At 27.4% G+C, this 6,558-nt stretch overlaps 1 protein-coding gene across 2 annotated transcripts in view; it reads right to left on the bottom strand.

Annotated features, from left to right (window-relative positions):
• The window catches only part of hivep2b (HIVEP zinc finger 2b), a 61,258-nt gene that overhangs the window by 1,007 nt on the left and 53,693 nt on the right, over positions 1–6,558 (bottom strand). The window lies entirely within an intron of this gene.

The raw sequence follows: 6,558 nt of genomic DNA, 5'->3' as shown, positions 1-6,558 counted from the left end.
TTGAAGGGAACACGACGTCATCAATCAAGTCGGATACAAGACAGTCCATTTTACTGGGAAACATAGTTTTGTTGTGTAGTACCACTTTTACATTTACAGTAAAGCACTGTAAAAATGACTACATTTACAGTAAAAAAAAAAAAAGTGGCACCTCAGTCACCAGAATTATGAACAAAAAAAGTTATAAAAATGTAAATTCTTCCGTTTTTCCAATTTACAGTAATGCACTGTAAAAACGACTAAATTTACGATAAAAAAAACTGGCAACTCCATTATGGAAAAAACATTTTTTTAAATTTAAATTTTTCCGTTTTTCAATTTTATTTTTTTCAAATTACAATAAAAAAAACTGCCACCTCAATTATGGAAACAAAGTTATAAAAATGACAATTCTTCCGTTTTTCAATTTACAGTAAATGCACTGTAAAAACGACTGTAAATTTACGGTAAAAAAATCTGGCAGGTCAGTCACCAGAATTATGAAAAAAAGTTATAAAATGTCAATTCTTCCAATTTACAGTAATGCACTGTAAAAACGACAAAATTTACAATAAAAAACTGCCACATCAAATATGGAAGAAAAAGTTATAAAAATGACAATTCTTGCGTTTTTCAATTTACAGTAAAAGCACTGTAAAAACGACTAAATTTACAGTAAAAAAAAAAAAAAAGTGGCACCTCAGTCACCAGAATTATGAACAAAAAAGTTATAAAAATGTAAATTCTTCCGTTTTTCCAATTTACAGTAATGCACTGTAAAAATTACTAAATTTACGATAAAAAACTGGCAACTCCATTGTGGAAATAAAAAGTTATAAAAATGTAAATTTTTCCGTTTTTCAATTTACAGTAATGCACTGTAAAAACGACTGTAAATTTACGGTAAAAAATCTGGCAGATCAGTCACCAAAATTATGAAAAAAAGTTATAAAAATGTCAATTCTTCCGTTTTTCCAATTTACAGTAATGCACTGTGAAAACGACAAAATTTACAATAAAAAACTGCCACCTCAATTATGGAAGAAAAAGTTATAAAAATGACAATTCTTGCGTTTTTCAATTTACAGTAAAAGCACTGTAAAAACGACTAAATTTACGGTAAAAAAAAAAAAAATGGCATCTCAGTCAAAAGAATTATGAAAAAAGTTATACAAATTTAAATTCTTCAGTTTTTCAGTTTACAGTAAAGCACTGTAAAAACGACTATATTTACAGTAAAAAAAAAAGTGGCACCTCAGTCAGCAGAATTATGAAAAAAAGTTATAAAAATGTCAATTCTTCCGTTTTTCCAATTTACAGTAATGCACTGTAAAAACGACTAAATTTACGATATAAAAAACTGGCAACTCCATTATGGAAAAAAAAAGTTATAAAAATGTAAATTTTTCCGTTTTTCAATTTACAGTAATGCACTGTAAAAACGACTGTAAATTTACGGTAAAAAATCTGGCAGGTCAGTCACCAGAATTATGAAAAAAGTTATAAAAATGTCAATTCTTCCAATTTACAGTAATGCACTGTAAAAACGACAAAATTTACAATAAAAAACTGCCACCTCAATTATGGAAGAAAGAGTTATAAAAATGACACTTCTTGCGTTTTTCAATTTGCAGTGAAAGCACTGTAAAAACGACTAAATTTACGGTAAAAAAAAAAGCAAAAAAACTGGCACCTCAGTCACCAGAATTATGAAAAAAAGTTATAAAAATGACAATTCTTCCGTTTTTCAATTTACAGTAAAAGCACTGTAAAAATGATTGTACATTTTATGGTTAAAAAAAACTGGCAGGTCAGTCGCCAGAATTTTACCGTAACATTTTTTTTTTCCCATTTACAGTAATGCACTGTAAAAATTACTGTAGATTTTATGGTAAAAAAACCGAGCAGAATTTTACTGTAAAAATAACAGATGTACCATTTTTCAATTTACGGTAAAGCACTGTAAAAGCGACTCAATTTACGGTAAAAAAAAAAAAACTGGCACCTCTATTACGGGAAAAAAAAGTTATAAAAATGTCAATTATGACAAAAAAGTTATAAAAATGTAAATTCTTCCGTTTGTCCAATTTACAGTAAAGCACTGTAAAAATGACTACATTTATGGTAAAAAAAAAAAAAAAGTGGCCCCTCAGTCACCAGAATTATTAAAAAAAATGGTATTCTTCCATTTTTAAATTTACAGTAATGCACTGTAAAAACGACTAAATTTACGATAAAAAAAATTGGCAACTCCATTATGGAAAAAAAAAAGTTATAAAAATGTAAATTTTTCCGTTTTTCAATTTACAGTAATGCACTGTAAAAACGACTGTAAATTTACGGTAAAAAAATCTGGCCAGAATTATGAAAAAAAGTTATAAAAATGTCAATTCTTCCGTTTTTCCAATTTACAGTAATGCACTGTAAAAATTACTGTAGATTTTATGGTAACAAAACGAGCAGAATTTTACGGTAAAAATAACAGATGTACCATTTTTCGATTTACGGTAAAGCACTGTAAAAGCGACTACATTTACAGTAAAAAAAACTGGCACCTCGATTACGGAAAAAAAAAAGTTATAAAAATGTCAATTATGACAAAAAAGTTATAAAAATGTCAATTCTTCCGTTTTTCCAATTTACAGTAAAGCACTGTAAAAATGACTACATTTATGGTAAAAAAAAAAAAAGGTGCACCTCAGTCACCAGAATTATAAAAAAAAATGGTATTCTTCCATTTTTAAATTTACAGTAATGCACTGTAAAAACGACTAAATTTACGATAAAAAAAATTGGCAACTCCATTATGGAAAAAAAAAAGTTATAAAAATGTAAATTTTTCCGTTTTTCAATTTACAGTAATGCACTGTAAAAACGACTGTAAATTTACGGTAAAAAAAATCTGGCTAGAATTATGAAAAAAAGTTATAAAAATGTCAATTCTTCCGTTTTTCCAATTTACAGTAATGCACTGTAAAAACGAGAACATTTACAATAAAAAACTGCCACCTCAATTATGGAAGAACAAGTTATAAAAATGGCAATTCTTGCGTTTTTCAATTTACAGTAATGCACTGTAAAAACGACAAAATTTACAATAAAAACTGCCACCTTAATTATGGAAGAAAAAGTTATAAAAATGACAATTCTTGCGTTTTTCAATTTACAGTAAAAGCACTGTAAAAACGACTAAATTCACGGTAAAAAAGAAAAAAAGGCATCTCAGTCAAAAGAATTATGAAAAAAGTTATAAAAATGTCAATTCTTGCGTTTTTCAATTTACAGTAAAAGCACTGTAAAAACGACTAAATTTACGGTTAAAAAAAAAAGGCACCTCAGTCAGCAGAATTATGAAAAAAGTTATAAAAATGTCAATTCTTCCGTTTTTCAGTTTACAGTAAAGCACTGTAAAAACGACTATATTTACAGTAAAAAAAAGTGGCACCTCAGTCAGCAGAATTATGAAAAAAAGTTATAAAAATGTCAATTCTTCCGTTTTTCAATTCATAGTAATGCACTGTAAAAACAACTAAAATTACAATAAAAAACTGCCACCTCAATTATGGAAAAAATGTTATAAAAATGACAATTCTTCTGTTTTTCAATTTACAGTAATGCACTGTAAAAACGACAAAATTTACAATAAAAAACTGCCACCTCAATTATGGAAGAAAAAGTTATAAAAATGACAATTCTTGCGTTTTTCAATTTACAGTAAAAGCACTGTAAAAACGACTAAATTTACGGTAAAAAACAAACAAAAAAACTGGCACCTCAGTCAGCAGAATTATGAAAAAAAGTTATAAAAATGTCAATTCTTACATTTTTCAATTTGCAGTAATGCACTGTAAAAACGACTAAATGTACGATAAAAACAAACAAACTGGCATCTCAGTCAAAAGAATTATGAAAAAAAGTTATAAAAATGACAATTCTTCCGTTTTTCAATTTACAGTAAAAGCACTGTAAAAATGATTGTAAATTTTATGGTTAAAAAAAACTGGCAGGTCAGTCGCCAGAATTTTACCGTAACATTTTTTTTCCCCATTTACAGTAATGCACTGTAAAAATTACTGTAGATTTAGATTAGAGCAGAATTTTACTGTAAAAATAACAGATGTACCATTTTTCAATTTACGGTAAAGCACTGTAAAAGCGACTAAATTTACGGCAAAAAAACTGACACCTCGATTACGGGAAAAAAAAGTTATAAAAATGTCAATTATGACAAAAAAGTTATAAAAATGTCAATTCTTCCGTTTTTCCAATTTACAGTAATGCACTGTAAAAACGACTACATTTACGATAAAAAACTGGCAACTCCATTATGGAAAAAAAAAGTTATAAAAATGTAAATTTTTCCGTTTTTCAATTTACAGTAATGCACTGTAAAAACGACTGTAAATTTACGGTAAAAAAAATCTGGCATCTCAGTCACCAGAATTATGAAAAAAGTTATAAAAATGTCAATTCTTCCAATTTACAGTAATGCACTGTAAAAACGACAAAATTTACAATAAAAAACTGCCACCTCAATTATGGAAGAAAGAGTTATAAAAATGACAATTCTTGCGTTTTTCAATGTGCAGTAATGCACTGTAAAAACGACTACATTTACGATTAAAACTGAAGAATTTAAATTTTTATAACTTTTTTCATAATTCTTTTGACTGAGATGCCTTTTTTTTTTTTTTCGTAAATTTAGTCGTTTTTACAGTGCTTTTACTGTAAATTGAAAAACGCAAGAATTGACATTTTTATAACTTTTTTTCATAATTCTGCTGACTGAGGTGCCAGTTTTTTTGCTTTTTTTTTTACCGTGAATTTAGTCGTTTTTACAGTGCTTTTACTGTAAATTGAAGAACGCAAGAATTGTCATTTTTATAACTTTTTCTTCCATAATTGAGGTGGCAGTTTTTTATTGTAAATGTTGTCGTTTTTACAATGCATTACTGTAAATTGGAAGAATTGACATTTTATAACTTTTTTCATAATTCTGGTGACTGACCTGCCAGATTTTTTTACCGTAAATTTACTGTCGTTTTTACAGTGCATTACTGTAAATTGAAAAACGGAAAAATTTACATTTTTATAACTTTTTTTTTCCATAATGGAGTTGCCAGTTTTTTATCGTAAATTTAGTCGTTTACAGTGCTTTTACTGTAAATTGGAAAAACGGAAGAATTGAAATTTTTATAACTTTTTTGTTCATAATTCTGGTGACTGAGATGCAATTTACAGTAAAAGCACTGTAAAAACGACTACATTTACGGTAAAAAAAAAAAAAAAATTTAAAATGGCATCTCAGTCAAAAGAATTATGAAAAAAAGTTATAAAAATTAAAATTCTTCAGTTTTTCAGTTTACAGTAAAGCACTGTAAAAACGACTAAATTTACAGTAGAAAAACAAAAAACTGGCACCTCAGTCAGCAGAATTATGAAAAAAAGTTATAAAAATGTCAATTCTTCCGTTTTTCAATTTGCAGTAATGCACTGTAAAAACGACTAAATTTACGATAAAAAAAACAAACAAACTGGCATCTCAGTCAAAATAATTATGAAAAAAAGTTATAAAAATTTAAATTCTTCAGTTTTTCAGTTTACAGTAAAGCACTGTAAAAACGACTATATTTACAGTAAAAAAAAAAGTGGCACCTCAGTCAGCAGAATTATGAAAAAAAGTTATAAAAATGTCAATTCTTCCGTTTTTCCAATTTACAGTAATGCACTGTAAAAACGACAACATTTACAATAAAAAACTGCCACCTCAATTATGGAAGAAAAAGTTATAAAAATGACAATTCTTGCGTTTTTCAATTTACAGTAAAAGCACTGTAAAAACGACAAAATTTACAATAAAAAACTGCCACCTCAATTATGGAAGAAAAAGTTATAAAAATTACAATTCTTGCGTTTTTCAATTTACAGTAAAAGCACTGTAAAAACGACTAAATTTACGGTAAAAAACAAAAAACAAAAAACTGGCACCTCAGTCAGCAGAATTATGAAAAAAAGTTATAAAAATGTCAATTCTTCCGTTTTTCCAATTTACAGTAATGCACTGTAAAAACGACTAAATTTACGATAAAAAACTGGCAACTCCATTATGGAAAAAAAAAGTTATAAAAATGTAAATTTTTCCGTTTTTCAATTTACAGTAATGCACTGTAAAAACGATTGTAAATTTACGGTAAAAAAATCTGGCATCTCAGTCACCAGAATTATGAAAAAAGTTATAAAAATGTCAATTCTTCCGTTTTTCCAATTTACAGTAATGCACAGTAAAAACGACAAAATGTACAATAAAAAACTGCCACCTCAATTATGGAAGAAAAAGTTATAAAAATGACAATTCTTGCGTTTTTCAATTTGCAGTAATGCACTGTAAAAAAACGACTACATTTACGATTAAAAAAAAACTGGCATCTCAGTCACCAGAATTATGAAAAAAAGTTATAAAAATTTCAATTCTTCCGTTTTTCCAATTTACAGTAATGCACTGTAAGAACGACTAAATTTACGATAAAAAACTAGCAACTCCATTATGTAAAAAAAAAGTTATAAAAATGTAAATTTTTC

This window comes from Nerophis lumbriciformis, linkage group LG29 (genome assembly GCF_033978685.3).
Source record: "Nerophis lumbriciformis linkage group LG29, RoL_Nlum_v2.1, whole genome shotgun sequence".
In the NCBI taxonomy this organism is placed as follows: domain Eukaryota; kingdom Metazoa; phylum Chordata; class Actinopteri; order Syngnathiformes; family Syngnathidae; genus Nerophis; species Nerophis lumbriciformis.
This window is presented reverse-complemented; position numbering and strand designations above follow the sequence as displayed.